Genomic DNA, 21,331 nt, shown 5'->3' on the forward strand with positions numbered 1-21,331 from the left:
AATTAGAGATACCAAGGGAACATTTCATTCTAAGATGGGCACAATAAAGGACAGAAATGGTATGGACCTTACAGAAGCAGAAGATATTAAGAAGATGTGGCAACAATAAACAGAAAAACTATACAAAAAATATCTTAATGACCCAGATAATCACGGTGGTATGATCACTCACCTAGAGCCAGATATCCTGGAATGTGAAGTCAAGTGGGCCTCAGGAAGCATCACTACGAACAAAGCTAGTGGAGGTGATGGAATTCCAGGTGAGCTATTTCAAATCCTACAAGATGATGCTGTGAAAGTGCTGCACTCAATATGCCAGCAAATTTGGAAAACTCAGCAGTGGCCACAGGACTGGAAAAGGTCAGTTTTCATTCCAATCCCAAAGAAAGGCAATGCGAAAGAATGCTCAAACTACTGCACGATTGCACTCATCTCACACGCTAGTAAAGTAATGCCCCAAATTCTCCAAGCCAGGCTTCAACAGTACATGAACCCAGAATTTCCAGATGTACAAGCTGGATTTAGAAAAGGCAGAGGAACCAGAGATCAAATTGCCAACATCTGTTGGATCACTGAAAAAGCAAGAGAGTTCCAGAAAATCATCTATTTCTGCTTTATTGACTATGCCAAAGCCTTTGACTGTGTGGATCACAACAATCTGTGGAAAATTCTTCAAGAGATAGGGATACCAGATCACCTGACCTGCCTCTTGAGAGATCTGTATGCATGTCAGGAAGTGACAGTTAGAACTGGCCATGAAACAACAGACTGGTTCCAAATAGGAAAAGAAAGAAAGAAAGTGAAGTCACTCAGTTGTGTCCAACTCTTTGCAATCCCATGGACTGTAGTCTACCAGGCTTCTCTGTCCATGGGATTTTCCAGGCAAGAGTACTGGAGTGGGATGCCATTTCCTTCTCCAGGGGATCTTCCTGACCCAGGGATCGAACCCAGGTCTCCTGCATTACAGGCAGATGCTTTACCCTCTGAGCCACCAGGGAAGCCCAAATAGGAAAAGGAGTACATCAAGGCTGTATATTGTCACCCTGCTTATTTAACTTATATGCAGAGTACAACATGAGAAATGCCTTGCTGGATGAAGCACAAGCTGGAATCAAGATTGCCGGAAGAAAAACCAATACCCTCAGATATGCAGATGACACCACCCTTATGGCTGAAAGCGAAGAAGAAATAAAGAGCCTCTTGATGAAAGTGAAAGAGGAGAGTGAAAAGTTTGGCTTAAAACTCAACATTCAGAAAACTAAGATCATGGCATCTGGTCCCATCACTTCATGGCAAATAGATGGGGAAACAGTGGAAACAGTGACAGACTTTATTTTTTTTGGCTCCAAAATCACTGCAGATGATGACTTCAGCCATGAAATTGAAAGACGCATACTCCTTGGTTATGACCAACCTAGACAGCATATTAAAAAGCAGAGACATTACTTTGTCAACAAAGGTCCATCTAGTCAAAGCTATCGTTTTTCAAGTAGTCATGTATGGATGTGAGAGTTGGACTATAAAGAAAGCTGAGTGACAAAGAACTGATGTTTTTGAACTGTGGTGTTGGAGAAGACTCTTGAGAGTCCCTTGGACTGCAAGGAGATCCATCCAGTCCACCCTAAAGGAAATCAGTCCTGAATATTCATTGGAAGGACTGATGCTGAAGCTGAAGTTCCAATACTTTGGCCAGCTGATGCGAAGAATTGACTCATTGGAAAAGACCCTGATGCGGGGAAAGATTGAAAGCCAGAGGAGAAGGGAAGGACGGAGGATAAGATGGTTGGATGGCATCACCGGCTCAGTGGACATGAGTTTGAGTAAACTCCAGGAGTTGGTGATGGACAGGTAGGCCTGGTGTGCTGTAGTCCATGGTGGCGCAAAGAGTTGGACATGACCGAGCAACTGAACTGACTGATGGAGATGATGGAAGTCAAGGAAACTGGGATTATGGCTTCCTTGTACCAGCTTAAATTCTGAAGTTCTTCATATTAGTCATAAAAGACTGACCACTGAATATGAAATTAAAGATTTAATTACATTTGCTGCCTCCTCCTGCTTTCCCCATTTGTTTTTTTATTTTTCTAATTTTGACCACATCCCGCGGCATGTTGGATTTTAGTTCCCTGACCAGGAATGAAATCCATGTCCCCTGCCTTGGAAGGCAGAGTCTTAACCACTGGATCACCAGGGAATTCTTGCTCCTTTGTTTTAAGTTGCTTCAAGAATGGACAATTTGGTCCTATTGGAAGCTCCTCAAAGAGGTCACTTGGTAAACTGTGTCACTTTTTTAAGATATGCACAAGAATTTAGATTGCACTGAGAATTTATCGGCACATAAGAAACAGGTTTTGAGCCTACTGGAGCTGTGGGCTTGGACCCAGCAAGACCACCCCATGCAAATTGATAATGATCTGCCAGAAGTTTTGCTTGTGCACAGCCCCATGCTGTCTCTGACCACAGACCTAACAACTGCAGCCCTGAAGACTGAAGCATTGGAGATTTTTTTTCCCCCTCATAAACCAATTCTCAGGGACATAAAGCTGGGTTGAAAGGATAACAGACTTCATAGGGTTTTTAGATGATTAGCCAAGGCAAATTTCATCTACTGGCAGGACAAGACTTTAAGCTTGCCAGTCCTTTGGACCTCCTGGGCTTCTGTTCATTGTCTATTCTTTGCTCGTTACTCCATTTTAGTTAATGACACCTTGTAAGATGGGAAAAGCTAAGTTTAGATCAAGAGTATCGTTTCATCAAGAGTTTTTAGAAATATAGATCTAATCAGAAAATGGACATTTCAGTGGGTGGTACCTAATTTTCCTGATAGAGTTAGGAACATCAATGACATTGGCGCTCAGACCTACTGTGTGACTTGTCTTTCTTTTTTTTGGGCCAGGAACCTTAGGTGGAGAGATGCAGGGTGAGTCATTAGGTGCTCAAATTCAGAGTCTGGGTACGTGGTCGGGACTTGCAGCTAAATCTCCATGGGGCTTCCAAATTGTGGAAGGCTTCCCCCTCAAATAAAGCAACTTGTGAGAATGCCCCACATGTAATCCTAAAATAGCTTCTCATTAGGGGAAATAATGGAGAAGGCGATGGCACCCCACTCCAGTGTTCTTGCCTAGAGAATCCCAGGGACGGCAGAGCCTGGTGGGCTGCCGTCTATGGGGTTGCACAGAGTTGGACACGACTGAAGCAACTTAGCAGCAGCAGCAGCAGCAGCAGCAGCAGGATGAGATATCAGAAGTGGAATGACTTTCAGAAGTGGAATGACTTTGATTAATTGATTTCTCAAGGCCATGGTTGATATAAGTGAGGTGAGGTTCTGACTGAAGAAGGAAATGATACTCAAAACACAAAACTTTGCACAGTTGTAAGCAAGTAACTGATAGGGTTGCTCTGATTCAATCTTGTCCGACTAATGAGGGTTAGGATTCACAATCACAGTAGTCAAAGCTATAAGTCAAAAAAGTTATATATGCTTTATATATATATAAACTTGAGGCTATTAAAAAATATTTATTTATTTATGGCTGTGCTGGGTCTTCATTCCTTCCAGTGGGCTTTCTCTAGTTTCGGCGAGCAGGGTCTACTCTCCAGTTGCGATGCGCGGGCTTCTCACTGCATTGGCTGCTTTTGTTGTGGATCACAGGCTCTAGGTGCTTGGGCTCAGTAGTTGCTGCTCATGGGCTCTAGAGCACCTGCTCAGTAGTTGTGGCTCACAAGCTTAGTTGCTCCGTGGCATATGGAATCTTCTTGGACCAGGGATTGAACTCGAGTCCCCTGCAGTGGCAGGAGGATTCTTATTCACTGCACCACCAGGGAAGTCCATAAATGCTTTTAATATTTAAATAAGATAGAAAATAAACAAAATAAGAATTCAAGATAATCTAGAAAAAGAACAACTAAATACCCTTAATGAAATCAGGAAGAAAGAATGCATAAAAAATAAAACCCAACTGCATAGATTGAAAAACTAAAAATAGTTGGATTGATGTATAAATCCGAGAGCTGCTTCTTTGAAAATATCATTAGAATAGACAAACTTCTGGCAAGAATGACCAAGGGGAAAGGGGGGAAAATATACAGCAATGAGAAAGAGGAAGAAAATATAACCATAGATAAAGATAAGACTGAAATAACTATTAGAGGAGTCCACGTTAATCATTATGTCAGGGAAAGACAGATAAAGATAGAGAACTTTCAGAGCCTGCTCTCACATTTGTAGGAATAAAGATGGCCAATAAATGGGACACTGAAATCTAATCATATATTAAAAATTGATCGTAGAGGATCTCCTCTTATCCTTGAAGGGTTAATTGCCTCCGGAATTGCCCTTCTCCTGTGAACTATAGAAACAGGACAAAGTATTTAAATCAACTGCTTTGAAATGTTAAGCAACAGGCAGCAACAGACCTTGATTCCTAAGGAGCTGAGTGCTTGAGCTCACTACCTTACTGAGGACCTTCCAGGATGTAGATCCAGGAAGGAGAACCCCAAACCAAGCCCGACAGTCTTGCTGAGTTGAAGATACGGAGATCAGCAAGGTAGGTAGGATTGTGGGGCCGGATACCAAAGGGGGAACTGCATAGAAAGAGAGTTCCAGAGATCTGCAGAGGGATCTCCTCGCCTCTGGGACTGAGTAGTGGCCTGTGCAGATATTAGAGGAAACTATGAGGCAAGGGAAAGAACCCTAGAAAGTGGTAGGACAGATGATTCCAGGGTTACACAGAGCCGAGTATACATCACATCCCAACCAGTCAGAGAAGACAGACCACACACCAGGCATTAGCTGAGTACACGGGGCATTAGTTGAGTCCTTAGAAGACCTGAATAGTAGAGGGAAATTAACTCTAAAGGCTTCTCTGGGCTTCTCAGGTGACACTAGTGGTAATTTTGGGACTTCCCAGGTGGTCCAGTGGTGAAGATTCCACACTCCCAATGCATGGGGCATGGGTTCGAACCCTGGTCTGGGGACTAAGATCCCAAAACTGAGCAGTGTCCCCTCTCTCTCTCTCTCTCTCCCTATATATATATATATATATATATATATATATATATATATATATATAAATTTTTCTTAGATAAAGTATGTAAGGAACCAGCAATTAAAGCCATTTCTCTAGTTTTCATTAGTTTTATTTATTTATTTTTTTAGTTTTAGAGTTTGTTATAATATGTGACAATTTGTTACATATACAACAGATTTCTCCTTTGTACAAAATGCTTACCTTCAAAGTACAGGATTTCTCCTGCTGTATTACAGCCATAAAAGGGAGCCAGCTTTGTTTAAAATTCTGTATCAGTCTGGGACCCGTCAGAAGAGAAAAATCAAACAGTACTTTGAATAGGGAAAGCTTAATATAAAGAATTATTATCAATACTAAGGGAGTGGAGTGACTAGGGATTTGCTAGGAAGAAGTTAAAAGAACTCTGAAGAATGTAGGAATAGTAAATACAATATATAATAGCAGACATAATTTTATTTAGTACTGGGTCTAATAGGGCTTCTCAGGTCATGATAGTGGTAAAGATCCCGCCTGCCAGTGCAGGAGACATGAGATGTGGGTTCCATCCCTGGATCTGGAAGATCCCCTGGAGGAGGAAATGGCAACGCACTCCAGTGTTCTTGCCTGGAGAATCCCATGGACGGAGGAGCCTGGCTGGCTAATAGGATCTAATAAGCACCCCTCAGCCCATGAACTGAGATGCAGACCTTGTTGGAAAAGGCTCAGCCATTGCTACTGAGAGGCAGACATGTTGCTGTGGCCCACGCCTTGGAGGTCTCTGGACACCCGCCCTCTGGAACTGATTGGAAATCAGCCCTATAGCGTGCTGGGGAAGGTTGTTCACAGAGATGTCTCATTGCAGGCAGTCTGCTACAAGACCACCCGAGGGAGTTGCTAGAAGGAGCTGCCGGCTACCGAGTGTTGCTGGCTGCTGTGTAGGGTAGGTGGGCACCAGGGAAACCAAGCAACGGGTCTGCCCAGATGGCCTCTTAGAAAATGAAGCTCTTTCTTCCTGCAATGCCTCTCCAGCGCCCTCTGCTGACAAAACTTCAGCGCCTGCGGCAACTTATTTAAAGGACTCAGATTGCCTTTCTTTAAAGCACTCAAGAAGGGTGAGTTGGGGGCTGAGAGGAAATTAGGGGAAAAAAAGAAAAAGTAGAATACAGACGTTTAATGAGCTATAAATTCAATTTTTAAAATTCATTTATTTTATAATTTTATTTATTTATTTATTTTTTGGCTGTTCTGGGTCTTCATTGCTGCTTGGGCTTTTCTCTAGCGGTGGCAAGCAGTGGTTACTCTCCAGTTGCAGGACTCTGGCTTTTCATTGCGGGGGCTTCTCTTGTTGCTGAGCACGGGCTCTAGAGCTTCAGTAGCTGCCACTCCCCGGGTCTAGAGCACAGGCTCAGTAGTGCACGGGCTTAGTTTTCCCATGGCTTGTGGAATCGTCCTGGACCAGGGATTAAACCCATGTCTCCTGCACTGGCAGGTGGATTCTTCACCACTGAGTCACCAGGGAAGCCCTCAGTTTTGTTTTTACTTTTCATTTTATTTATTTATTAATTTTTAAAATATTTATTTATTTGGCTGCACTGGTCTTAGTTGAGACACCCGGGATCTTTGATCTTCATTGCAGCATGTGGGATTTAGTTCCCTGACCAGGGACCGAACCCTGGCCACCTGCATTGGGATCACAGAGTCCCAGCCACGGGGCCACCAGGGAAGTCCCTTAGTTTTCTTTTTAAATTGCACACATGGGGAAGGACTAGTCATGACAAGAACAAGTAAGTTGTTGAGAGGTAGCTCTACTTGCCCACGACCAGTTTGGGGTTAGACTGTCACTGGTTGGACTGAAGAGCCCGAGAGTGAGGCTGTCCTCCTCCAAGTCTGCATATCTGTTGGAGGAGGTGGGAAGGAGGGCCTTCTAGCTTAGCAGGGTATTCACACATCTCTACAAACTTGGTCCCAGAGGGTTTTCCTTCTGGTTGGGAGGCTGGTAGCTCTTGATTCCTTCCCCAGGATGTACCTTCTTCAACTCCGTAAGTCTCTGTAAGTCCTTTAAAGTCTCCGTGCTGCTGCTGTTTGAAACATTAAATGCCACCATTTCCATGAAATTTCTAATGGAAATTAATCACTCTGATTTCCTCTAACTTTTAAAATTTGCTTCCTTTGAGGAGCACTATGACTTTGAACCCTACTTTAATTGCTGTTTATAGACTACGAGCGGCTTCCCTCGTGGCTCAGACAGTAAAGAATCCTGCAATGCGAGGGATCTGAGTTCGATCCCTGGGTCGGAAAGATCCCCTGAAGGAGGGCATGGCAACCCACTCCAGTATTCTTGCCTGGAGAATCCCTGTGGACAGAGGAGCCTGGCAACAGTCCATGCGGTCGCAAAGAGTCAGACACGACTGAGCGACTAAGCACAGCACAGAGCACATACGCTATGAGCAGGGTTTCCCAGGTGGTTCAATGGTAAACAATCTGCCTGCCAGTGCAGGAGGCACAGGTTCAATCCCTGATCCAGGAAGACCCCCTCGAGAAGGAAATGGTAACTGGCTCCAGTATTCTTGCCTGGGAAATCCCGTAGACAGAAGAGCCTGGTGGGCTATAGTCCGTGGGGTCACAAAGAGTCGGCCACGACTTAGTGATTCAACAGTGTCTACCTGCTAAGTGACTTGTTAAATACCTCTGTGACTCAATGAAGGAATGAGTTACACTGGTTCCCGTCACGTCTTCCCTTCTATCATCCTTTCCACCGCCCCCTTGCCCTTTCTTCCTTCCACCTCTCAGCCAGAAAGCCTCCTGCTCTATCCTGGCTACTGGCTGCAGCCAAGCTGCCCAGCGAGACAGAAATGCCACTTTCACTGTTATGCCCACACAGCTCCGTTTTCTTAAGCAGTGTCCCCAGCTGCCTGGGATGGGGTGACACATGTAGCTGACAGGGAGCAGAAGTGGAATAAAGGGCTTTGAGTCACTGACTTGCACAGAATGCCACACTGGATGCACACACCTGTGAGGGGCGCTGACACAACTCTGCCAAGCTCGAGGTACACGGCGGGCCCTTCCACGCCAGGAGCAGCTCCTTGGGGCCAGGCCACATGGCGGGGTGCTTCGTGACAGAACGACAGGCTACAAGCTGGCAAACCTGGGTGGATGTTTAGACTGCCATCACTCACCAGTCGTGAGTCTTGGGGGCTTCTGGAAGAATCAAGGGAGCCAGTGAGGGAGGATAAACAGAGGCTGACTCTGTTCAGCACAGCAGATTGTTAACAACAGAACCGAGCATGGTAGGGGGTCTCTAGGCTGTCAGCAGGGAGGTCTGGGCTTTTCCCATCTCCTGGCCCCCATCCCACATTGCTAGATCCTGTTACACTGTGTGTGTGTTGTTGCTTAGTCGCTAAGTTGTATCTGACTCTTTGTGACCCCATGGACTGTAGCCCACCAGGCTTCTCTGTCAGTGGGATTCTCCAGGCAAGAATACTGGAGTGGGTTGCCATTTCCTCCTCCAGTGGATCTTCCCGACCCAGGGATCAAAAACCCATCTCTTGCATTGGCAGGAAGATTTCCTTTTTTTACCACTGAAGCACCCGGTGAGGCCTGTTATACTGCATACACTTTGTAAATATACACGCTCGAAGTGAAATGAGTAATCTGTGGGGTGATTTGGAAAGGGATGAAATCAGAGAAAACACGTACTTTTTAGTTAGTATCATTTTCTGTTTCTGTGTCTTGTTTTTAAATTCTTCTTGAGTTGTTCAGACCAAAGAAAGCCCAAGAGAGCTTCCCTTCCCTCTCCTGGAGAAATGAGTGGCACAAGGATGTCAGTCTGAGGGTGGAGGCAGGGGTGTCTCTTTGGAAAAGGCAAATAAATAGTTCAGATCAGGACGGGAAAAAATGGCCCGATTCTGGGAACGAAAATAAGGGATTGAGAAGAATTCCCTGGCAGTCCAGTGGTTAGGACTGTGCTCTTTCACTGCTGAGAGGGGATTGAAGAGCTAACGTTGATAAAAAAATCTGTGATCTGTAGAGATGCTCCCAGAGGCGATAAGTGGCTGCAGCATCTCCTCCCTCTTCTGGGTGCCACGTCAGACAGTTGGCTTAGGGTTTGGGGCCCCCCAGTGGGGAAGCTTTGTGCTTTCTCTGCTCAAGGCTTGTGCGTGTGCTTTTCTGATTATAAAAGTAGTTAATTGCCATTACAAAGTATTTACAAAGGATAGAAACGAGTTGAAGAAAAAGGTAACATAATCTTACTTGCTCTTTTAAAATATCTATCACATTAGAAAAAATAAAGAAAAGTTTCATAGCAACATTGGTAGTGAAAGAACCAGGGAATACCTCCATTCCAGCTTATTCTTTTTTTGTGTGAATGACTCTCCGCACATCCCTTGTAAACTAGTTTCCTTATTCAACTTATTCCTTATTCAGTTCACATCCAAGCTGGCAGCAGTCCATTTTATCCCAGATACTGTCATGGCAGCTTCTCATTATTTTAGGATCAAAATTTCAGACCTTCACTATTTGAAGATATAACCAAGATGCTTGTTTGCCATTTTCTTCATTTAGCCTTCTTTTCATCTGATATGTGAAATATAATATAGCTGTTTTATGTATCTAAAGAAAACCTTCACTGTTGCTGCTGCTAAGTCGCTTCAGTCGTGTCTGACTCTGTAACCCTAACCTTCACTACTATCCAAATAACTAATTAGCATTGATTCACAAATGAATGGCTTCCCAGGTAGCTCAGAGGTAAAGAATCTGCCTGCTGATGCTGGAGATGCAGGAGATGTGGGTTCAATCCCTGGTCAGGAAGATCCCCTGGAGGAGAAAATGGCAACCCACTCCAGTATTCTTGCCTGGAGAATCCCATGGACAGAGGAGTTTGGCGGGCTACAGTCCATGAGGTTGCAAAGAGTCGGACAAGCCTGAAGCAACTGAGCACGCACACTACCTTATGTTGGTTAAGGTATTCTTGTACTCTTTATAGTAGAACAAATGATAGTATATGCTTTCCCCAAATAAAATTTGGCAATATGTATTGGGAACCTACCTTTTCATTCCATTTGGAGATGCTTTCCTAAGGCAAATAATCTGAAGTACAGACACCTATAAGCACACAACTATTTTTGTGTTATTTATGTTATCGAAAGTTTGGAAATTACTTAAGTCAATGGGATATTACATAGGATATTAACATTAGTAAACTCATTTTTCACTAATATAAGAACATGCTTAATCAAAATAAGAAAAAAAAGTAGACTGCAGAAGTTTAATGAACTATAAACTCAGTTTGTTTTTAAATTTCATATGTAAATTAGAGGCAAATACATCCAAAAAAGTGGCGACTCAAAGTCTATTAGAAGTAACACCCCCTACCTTTTAAGTTATTACTCCCTTTTTTCCCCCCAGGCCTCGTGGCTGTGGGATCCTACCTCCCTGACCTGGGATAGAACCTAAGGCCCTAAGTGGTAAAAGCATGGAGTTCTAACTACTTACAACCAGAGAATTCCCATAATACTCCACATTTTTCATTCCTCTTCTTTTTTAAACAGTTTACTGTAGATATTTGGAGAGAACAGAATACCTAGCAGGAAGAAAAATATCATCCCTTCTCTCTCTCTGCAGAGAAACTACTGTTCTTATTCAGGGCATTTCATATTCAATATTTATGTATTTACACTAAGTCTCATTGGTTTCCAAGCTATTCGAAGCTATTTGAAATATTTGACAACTTTTTTTGCATCTGATTCTTCTTGTGGATAAAACTTAGACAATTTTAGCAGAAATTTAAAAATCCCATTAAATATGAATGAAATTAAATCTGTAAATTAGCTGTGAAAATCCAGCATTCTTGAGTTCATCTGCTTAAGTCTTTTTTGTTACTCTTTTGTAGACTTTTTTATACAATTATCCTTAGGAACTTGATAATTTAATAAAACATATTGTGAATGGGAATGTTATATGCAATTGTTCACCTCACTTATTTGTCGTATTGATGATAGTGATCATTCTGAGCTGTCTTATGAATTCTCATCTGTTTCTTTTGGTTCTGTGGGATTTTCTAGATAAACACATGATCTGCATGATGGTAACGTTGTCCCCTCCTTTTCACCAATTGTGCAATCCCATGGTCCTCACCTGTGATCTATCACTGGGGGAAACCGCATCAGAGATTTTGGGGTGACCAATCATGCCCCGATGATTCTGGCAACATTCCCAAGTTTGTGCTAAGTGATTCTGCTCCTTAACCATCACTCTTTAGAGACCTGATCTAAGGTAGTTCCATCATATTGAATATTTTCCTCCCTGGGACAAGGAATTCAGAATCTGGGACACTGCAGCTGAAGCACCATAATTGCAGCTCTAGAGAGAAAGTCATTAGCTTTTTGCTAGGGTAGCCCCGGGAGCACTGGCTGCTTCTCCTCAGCTTCTTTTTGCTTGTTTTGTGTTGTTGGTAGAAGGAAAGTTGCTTTAAAAAGTTTCCTTTTATTGCAGTACAGTTGCTTTACCATGTTGTGTTAGTTTCAGGTGTATAGCAAAGTGTCTGCTACACATGTACACGTATCCACTCTTTAAATTCTTTTCTCGTATAGGTCATTACAGAGTATTGAGTAGAATTCCCTGTGTTATGCAGTAGTCCTTATTATCTATCATCTCCTCAACGTCTATATCCTTTTATGAAAACTCTTTGCTCTTTCTCTTCTCTGTGTGCGTCTCTCTTATGTTAAGCTGGAATCAGTCCCAACAGGTTGCCACCAGAAGAAGCTCTAATGTTAAAGTCACCTGAAACGTCGTGGGTTTTCATGCAGTATAACACATCTCACTTTCAGTATTCCTTTCCCTCGGAGCCCAGGAGTCTGGGGCACTGTTCCAGCCCCATCACTGAACCCAGGCTCCACACTGTGTTCTCTTCTCAGCATAGCCCCCACCCTATGTTCAACCAGAGCCCCACCCACCCAGATACTTTGCTTTCCCCAAACTTCAGTTTGTCCCAGTGCCCGTCCAGGGCAGTGTGAATTTCCTCCAGTGGCCTTTGATCTTTTAAATGTCCATTTGACTCAGGCAAGATCTACAGGCTTTATCCACAGGTGAGACATGTAGGGCTGAAACCATTCAACATCCTCACACTTACGGTAATTCTGTTACCCTTCACACTATGGTTCTTTTTTTTTTTTTTTAATTGGAGTGTAAGTGCTTTACAATGCTGTGTCAGTCTCTGCTGCAGAACAACATGAGTCAGCTATATGTATACACATGCCTCCCTCCCACTCCCCCATCCCATCCCTCTAGGTCACCAGGGAGCGCTGAGCTGAGCCCCCTGTGTGATACAGCTGCTTCTCACTTGCTGTTTATTTTATGCGATACTGTTTATGTCAATGTCACTCTCCCAGTTCACCCTATTCTCTGCTCCTCCCCTTCCCTGTGTCCACGAGTCTGTCCTCTATATTTGCATGTCCACTCCTGTCCTGCAAATAGGCTCTTCGGAGCAACTAAGCCCATATACCACACTATCTCTCTGGATTCCATATATATGTATTATATACTATATTTGTTTTTCTCTTTCTGAAGAAGAAAGACTCTCTCTTACTTCGCTCTGTATGATAGACTCTGGGTTCATCCACATCATTACAGATGACCCAGTTTCATTCCTTTTTATGGCTGAGTAATATTCCATTGTATGTATGTACCACATCTTCTTTATCCATTCATCTGTCAATGGACATTTAGGTTGCTTACATGTCCTGGCTACTGTAAATAGTGCTGCAATGACCATTGGGATATATGTGTCTTTTTAAAAAAATGTATATATGTATTTACTTGGCTGTGTGGGGTCTTAGTTGTGGCCCATGAGCTCCAGAGCACACGGGCTCAGTAGTTGCAGTGTCTGGGCTTAACTGCTCCATGGAACGTGGGATCTTAATTCTCTAACCAGGAATCACACCCACATCCCCTGCATTGCAAGGATTCTTAAACAGTGGACCACCAGGGAAGTCCCTGTCTTTTTGAACTATGTTTTTCTCAGGGTATATACCCAGTAGTGGGATTACTAGGTCATACGGTAGATTTATTTTTTGTTTTTTAAGGAACCTTCATACTGTTCTCTGTACTGCATTCCCACCAACAGTACAAGAGTGTTCCCTTTCCTCCACATCATCTCCAGCATGTATTATTTGTAGATTTTTTTGATGTTGGCCATTCTGACCTGTGTGAGGTGATACCACATTAATTTTTATTGAACTATCATTGATTTTGGGCTTCCCAGGTGACTCAGTGGTAAAAATATTCACCTCCCAGTACCAGAGAAAGAAGAAACGTGGGTTCGATCCCTGAATGGGGAAGATCCTGTGGAGTAGGAAATGGCAACCTGCTCCAGTATTCTTGCCTGAGAAGTTCCATGGACAGAGGAGCCTGGAGGGGCAAGTATACTGAGCACAGCATATAGTTGATTTACAATGTTGTATTAGTTTCAGCTGTACAGCAAAATGCTTCATATATATATGTATATATATAGTCTTTTCAGATCCTTTCCCATTTAGATTATCATGAGACAGTTAGTAGAGTTCCCTGTGCTATACTGTAGGTCCTATTGGTTATGCTCTGCTCCGAACTCCAAACTCAACAAGGGTCCTGCGTTTCTAAGTTCTCTCCTCTAAGGTGTTCTATTCTCTCCATCCAGCCACATCAGCAATTTCATCTAAGCCCTAGCAGATCCCCTACACCTGTGCCTAACTGTTTTCATCATTCAAACTCTTAGTTTACATGAAGAATTCAGCAAATTTCTACTTTCACAAAAAGAAAACTGGAAAGGGTACTGCTCTCACCATAACAACAAGAAAAGGCTGGTTGATTATTAATACAAACTCATAACTTGCCGTGAATCCCTCAGAGACTTGAGGTGGCAGGGCAGCCAAGTAGCCTGAAATCTAATGACGATGGTCTCCTACCTGGGGAGCACAGGAGGAAGAAATACCAAGATGTGAGCTGACCTTTTTTTTTAAAGGAATTTCCGTATTTTAATATTTTAAATTTATGTTTCAATTGGAACATAGTTGCTCTACAGTGTTGTGTTAGTCTCTGCTGTACAATTAAGTGAATCAGCTATATGTGTACATATAGCCCCTGTCTCATGGACCTCCCTCCTAACCCTCCCATCCCACCCCTCTAAGTCGAGAAGATCCCCTGGAGAAGGGCATGGCAACCCACTCCCGTATTTTTTGCCTGGAGAATCCCATGGACTGAGGAGCCGGTGGACTATAGTCCATGGGGTTGAAAAGAGTTGGACACGACTGAGTGACTAACATTTAAGGTCATCACAGGGCATCCAGCTGTGCTCCCTGTGCTATACAGCAGCTTCTCACTAGCTAGCTGTTTTGCACAGAGTCGGACACGATTGACGCGACTTAGCAATAGCAGTACTCTCTCAATTCATCCCATCTTCTCTGAGCTAAACTTTTGAACAAATTGCCATAGGCTGGTGTAGGCTGGTATAAAAGAATAAGGCTCTTGGGAACCAAGGCTAAAGACAGGATTCAGCTTCACCCCACTTGAAGGCTCTTCTCTAAGGATCTCTGCTGGGCTCATTGAGAAAGCTTTGCTTGGGGTGCAGATCTGGAGGAGAGAAGCAGATGGTGCTATAGAAAAGATGCGACACCCCGCCTGCATCTTCTCCCTGGCAGACAAACACAGGAGAAGGGAGGAGGGCAGCAAATGCTTTTGCCCCCACCGCAGAGGCCAAGACCCACCAGGGCTACGGGAAGGGTCAGAGGAAAACCTTTGTGTCCTGCCAGAGAGTCAAGAAACAGTCCCAGGGTCAGGTCAATAGAAGTTTCCAACTGCTGGGAGAAGGGCAGGAATCTCTTCCCCAGGAGACCTGCTTAAAAATTAAGGCAAAGTTCAGCTGTGACAGAGGGAAAGATCACTGAGAAAGGCTTGTCTTCAAGTCCCAGGGCCACAGAGCTTTGCCTAAGACTGAGCCCGAACCAAGGCAATAACTGCCATCTTCCTTTTCAGCAAGCTGGCAAACGCCATGTATCAGGAACAATCCATCAACCATGGAAAGAGGGTAGGAGCGTGGGCAGGGACCCCCTTTGCAGTTGGTTCAGGGAAACAAGATCTGATGAAACCCGAGGGTGCAGGCCCTAAGCCCTGGCTTTCCATACCACCAAAGGAGTGTGAAGTCTGAGGTCCACTGCACATAACCATAGACAGAGCCACATGCAAACCCAGCTCCATACCTGATAAGACTGATTCAAAGTCTGACATGAATGGCCTGACAGAAGGAGAGTTATGTCCACTTCTCGTATAAAAGCGGGGCTTCCCTGGTGGCTCAGATAGTAAGGAAATGCCTGCAATGTGGGAGACCTGGGTTAGATCCCTGGGTCAGGAAGATCCCCTGGAGAAGGAAATGGCAACCCACTCCAGTATTCTTGCCTGGAGAATCCCATGGACAGAGGAGCCTGCTGGGCTACAGTCCATGGGGTCACAAAGAGTCAGACACAACTGAGCAACTAAATCACACACACTGGTATAAATACAGGTATCCCTTAATTTTTGCTTTAGGGCACCTTGCTTTTACAAAAAAAAAATCACCTCCAGGTACTAAGTAGCTGTTTTGCTAACTGAAATTAAAATGAACAGTATTTTTGCTTTTACGAAAAAATGTGAAAGGAGACAATAGTATGCAGTGCCTGTCTTGCTCTTATAGGGGCAACACACCCCTCCCCGCCCAGCAGTGAGAGTGGCGCCACCAAGCGCCTACCCCAGGAATTGCATTCAGCTTTTTGGCATCCGGCCGCCAGAGCTTGGAACTGTCTGCAAGCATCTGGGTTTTGTCTGGATTTATTTTGTGCATCCCTTAGCAAGATGTGTCCTGTAGGGTCAGGCCACTCAAGATGGCTGTTCTCTTGCTCTCTGTCCATCGGCTGCCCTAACAGGGCCTGTGCCACCCACACCCTACTCACAGGACTGACCTTCCTGTTGCTTACCCCTGGAAACCAGCTGGTGATTGCTTTTATCAAAGGAGCGGCGAGGGCCTGTGCCCCTCTGCTGGTTTCCCTGGTAACTAAAGAGTACATCTGACATCAATTCCCCAAAACTGGTAATCCCTTCTCCTCCCCGTCCCCAGAAATGAAGAAAGCCCCCATATCCTGCCTGCGGTCAGCTGCACACGCTTGGGTGTAATTCCCGGCCCTTGCTTCAGAGAGGTAAGCTCCCCCATCTGTTAAACCACTGAGGTCTCTATTACTGACTCTGGGCTCTTTCTTTGGTCTTTTCTTTTTTTTTAAGTATTTATTTATTTGGCTGTGATGTATCTTAGTTTGGGACATGCAGGATCTTAGATCTTAGCAGTGGCACATGGGATCTAGTTCTCTGACCAGGGATTGAACCCAGGTCCCTTACACTGGGAGCAGGGAGTCCCAGCCACTGGACAACCAGGGAAGTCCTTCAATATTGTTTTTGATTTGCCGTCTTGACTGGAGTTTGGTTTTAAAGTTTCCACTTCAACACCTGGGGACTAGGGAAATGCCCTCGGGATGTCCAGGAAACGAGTGGGCCCACCTGAGTGGGACTTCAGCCAGGGCTCCTGGCCTCCTGGGCCCCACTCTATCAGCGGTTCAGGACAATGCTTCTTTTCATGTGGCAGTGTCAATTCAGGCCTTGGTGTTTGTTTCTTCCCCTTCCCCAGCATACAGTTACCCAAAGGAACAACTGTAGCTCCCTTAGAGGAAGCCTGGGGAATGTGTAGATGTTGTAGATACCTGTCATGGTACGGCAGGGTTCTTACTCCTAACAACCAGGCTACCTCTTCAATGGGTTTTAATTTGAAAATCGTCTCAGGCCTGAGAGCTGAACAAGGAACTGAGACTTCTCGAGGAGGAGGCTGCCTTCAGCGTACTGCTCTCCTTTCTGTCCTGTTTGTTCGTCTTGTCCTCTTAATTATTATTACTTAAATAACAAATTACACCAACACGAATAGTGCTGATAACAAATGATCGATCAAATGCTTCTTTTCTTTTCAATGACAGATGTTAAGTCGAGAGCTCTTAGTAGAGAAGGGTGGGCCACCTCTATAAGCTCAGAGATTTTGTAGGCTTCAAAATCAGCAGCAACCATCTATTAATAGATCGACAGTCCCCAGCCTTTTTGGCACCAGGGACTAGTTTCACGGAAAACAGTGTTTTCACAGGCATTGAGGGGGGATGGTTTCAGGATGATTTGAGCATGTTACATTTATTGTGCACTTTATTTCTAATCTAATGCTACCTCTGACCCGATAGGAGGTACTAGTACAAGGCCCGGAGGCGGGGGACCCATAATCTTGATGTCTTTACCCAGGATTCACCCACTCCAGTGTTCTTGCCTGGAGAATCCCATGGGCAGAGGACTCTGGTGGGCTACAGTTCACAGGGTTGCAAAGAGTTGGACAGAACTGAAACAACTTAGCATGCACGCACCCACGTTTCAGGAGCCCAGGTTTTCCCTATCAGGGGCCTGCATTTTGCATAACAAACCTGCCTCCGTCGAGCATTCTAAAACTGTAATAAGGAGTGCTTCAGCCTGCTGCCCAGCAGTGTCTGCTCTTCCACTGCAGGAGAGTCTTGGGTGCTGGCTCTACTCTATTGTCTTATTTATGTGGGTGCATGCTCGGTTGCTTCAGTCGTGTCCAACTCTTTATGACTCTATGGACCATAGCCCACTAGGCTCTTCTGTCTGTGGGATTCTCCAGGCAAGAACACTGGATTGGGTTGCCATGCCCTCCTCTAGGGGATCCTCCTGACTCAGGGATCAAACCAATGTTTTTAATGTCTCCTGCATTGGCTCCAGTCCATGGGGTCGCTAAGAGTTGGGCACGACTGAGCAACTTCACTTTCACTTTTCACTTTCATGCATTGGAGAAGGAAATGGCAACCCACTCCAGTGTTCTTGCCTGGAGAATCCCAGGGACAGAAGAGCCTAGTGGGCTGCTGTCTATGGGGTTGCACAGAGTCAGACATGACTGAAGCGACTTAGCAGCAGCAGTAGCAGCAGCAGCAATGGCAGTCAGGTTCTTTACCACTAGCACCACCTGGGAAGCCCATTATTTAGTGTTAATTGTCCCTTGATAGTCTTCATCAGCATTGTCCCTCTCCAGTTCAGTTCAGTCACTCAGTCGTGTCCAACTCTGCGATCCCATGGACTGCAGCATGCCAGGCCTCCCTGTCCCTCACCAGCTCCCAGAGTTTATTCAAACTCATGTCTATTGAGTCGGTGAGGCCATCCAACCATCTGATCCTCTGTTGTCCCCTTCTCCTCCCACTTTTCATCTTTCCCTGCATCAGGGTCTTTTCAGATGAATCAGTTCTTCCCATCAGGTGGCCAAAGTATTGGAGTTTCAGCTTCAGCATCCCTCTGCCAGGCAGCAGTTCAACTAGCCAGTAACCAGCCTTCTCCACAGTGGCATCCTTTTGCCCCCAATTTTTTTTTCTCTCAATTATTGAGAGAGAGCTATTGACATCTCAGAGTAACTATAGATTTAAAATTTTATTTATTTATTTGACTGCACTGGGTCTTAGTCGTGGCATGTGGGGTCTAGTTCCCTGACCAGGGATTGAACCCAGGCTCCCTGCATTGGGAGCGTGGAGTCTGGACCACCAGGGAAATCCACCCCCAGATCTTCTGAATGCCTTGCTTTGACCCATCTCCCGTAGCCTTCCCCTCCACTGCTGTACTTTCTGGGATTCCCACCAGTCAAATCTTCAGGATTTGAGCCACCACCTTATACCAAGGACTGTCTGTGTCGCACTGGCTGACCACAATGATGTCTCTTCAACTGGCCTTGAGTGAGCCTGTCCCAAGTCCCCTTCTTACTGCCTCCTTCCTTTAAAAAAAAATATTTATTTGGCTGTGCCAAGTCTTAGTTGTGGCATGCGGGATCTAGTTCCCTGACCAGGGATTGAACCTGGGCCCCCTGCATTGGAAGTTCAGAGTCTCAGCCAATGGATCCCACTGGCTACTTTCTTAGATCACTTAATATTAGTCTGCACCGTTCAAGAAGCAGTCATCGAGATGGCATTAGAAGTGCAAGCGATTTATTAGGTGCAGTGCTTATGAGGGAAAGTAAGGAGGAATCTAGGGCAAATCAGAGGAAGGAAGATCCCTTCAGGTGCAGCACGTATCTAAGAGAGCTTGGCGAGTCTGCTTAGAGTCCTTGAAGCAAAGCTGCTCATTGGGAGCACTTCCATCTCCTGGGAGTGCCTCTGCCTGCTATTCCTGCTGCACCCAGTCATGGGCTCGGGGCTGCTGGTGGGAAGTGTGTTGTAGCTGGGCACTGGGTTGACCACATTCCCCCTGCACAGCACATCTAGGAGTATACGTTCATGGCTGCTGTAGTGTCTTTCATTTCCAGGCTTTCCTTGAAACCATGGTTGAATCTCTTCCCTTGTGTTTTAGACAAAGGCACTGAAAGATGTTTGGAAGCTCAGTGTTCCAAACTCAATGTTTGGAAGACCCGGGCAGGATCATCAGCTGTGGGCTTCACTGTAACGTGACCTGGGTTTTGTCATGAGCAACCAGGATGTTCACTTCTGTGTGTCTTGCCTTTGCAGCTGCTCAGGTTCCCTTGTGAAGACATTTAGGCAACCAGGCAGGAAAGTGTGTCTGGGTAGCTAATCTCGTGAAGAGGGATCAACATTCAGACTGTAGAATTCATCTTGGTCAGTATGGTACCATCTCCTGGGCTTGCCTGGTGGCTCAGATGGTAAAGAATATGCCTGCAATGCTCAATCCCTGGGTTGGGAAGATCCCCTGGAGGAGGCAATGGCTACCCACTCTAGTATCCTAGCCTGGAGAATCTCATGGACAGAGGAGCCTGGTGGACTATCAGTCCATGGAGTGCAAGGAGTCAGATACAACTGAGCTATTTTCACCATCCCCTGATAGCTGTTAAACTTTTCTGGAGAATACGCTTCCATTCTGCTGCCCAGGAGGAAGGTTGCTTGCTTGGAGCCGCTCAGCCAGCTTCTTATCTAGGCTTCTCATGGCCACATCCAGAGGCACCTGCTCTGTCTTGAGCCTTTGAGAAATTCCACGGTGAAACTTTTGTTTGCTTCTTGCCGTTACTCTCTCACTTCTGGCTCAGCGTTCAGCTCTGTCAGGTCTACAGAGTAAGAGACCACTCTTCGATCTGCTTTCAACTGCCAAACTTTGTCGGTTTCTGTTCCTATTACCTTTGTCCTTGGGGTTTACGCTTTTGTAAAAAGGACTTTACTGTTTTAGTGGGATGTGGGAGGGACCTGGATTGAAGTCATGGGTCCAGTTTTCCATTTTTTTTTTTTCTTTCCATGACAAGATCGTAGTTCTCCAATCAGGGATGGAACCCTTGCCCCCTGCAGTATAACCACTGAACCATCAGGGAACTCACAATCCTTTTTTTTTTTTTTTTAATTATTTTGTAATAATTGGTGTCTTCAGTAGCCTATTAGCTGGCTTCCATAGAGACGTTTCTCCACAGAGTAGTCAGTCTTTAAAAACGCAAATTAGATCACATTGCTTTCTTGCTGAGAACTCTTTTCCGAAGGTTTCTCATTACACAGAATGAAACCTAGGTTGATGCCCTGGAGGCTGGCCTATATGACCTTCCGTGATCTGGCCCTGGCTGCTTCTTGGCCCTCATCTCCTACCTCTCACCCCGCCAGTTATCTTCTCCAGTCACCCTGGCTTTCTTGCTGTCTTCCAGACGAAAATGTTCTTCGTGAAAAAAAAAAAAAAAAGAAAATGTTCTTCATGTTCGTTTGACTTCCAGGTGGTGCAGAAGTAAAGAATCTGCCTGCAGTGCAGGAGACTCATGTTTGATCCCTGGGTCGGGAAGATCCCCTGGAAAAGGGAATGACAACCCACTCCAGTATTCGTGCCTGGGAAATCCCATGGACAGAGGAGCCCGGCAGGCTACAGTCCATGCGGGTCCCGAAGAGTCAGACATGACTGAGTATGCGTGCGCACGTTAGATTATGCTAACATTAGTTATGTCTTTTTTTGACAGAATATTAATTTTTATAAATTTAAATAATTTTTGTATTTTTCCCTAAAGAATGACTTCACTTTTCCAACAATGTAAACATGTATTTTTCTAGTTTTATATTTCATTATGTTTATACCCTGGATCCATGTTGTGAGGAAGGGGTTTAACTTGGTATTTTCTCCAAATGTGGCCAACTGTCTCAACACTTTTTTTTTTTTTGGGAACAGATTCCTACTGATTAGAAATGGCATCTCTATCATATACTTACCTACATACAGTGACCTGTCTCTGGGCTCTATAGTCTTCCGAGTTATTTAGCCAGTTCTGT

Source organism: Bos taurus, chromosome 14 (assembly GCF_002263795.3).
Source record: "Bos taurus isolate L1 Dominette 01449 registration number 42190680 breed Hereford chromosome 14, ARS-UCD2.0, whole genome shotgun sequence".
Lineage (NCBI taxonomy): Eukaryota > Metazoa > Chordata > Mammalia > Artiodactyla > Bovidae > Bos > Bos taurus.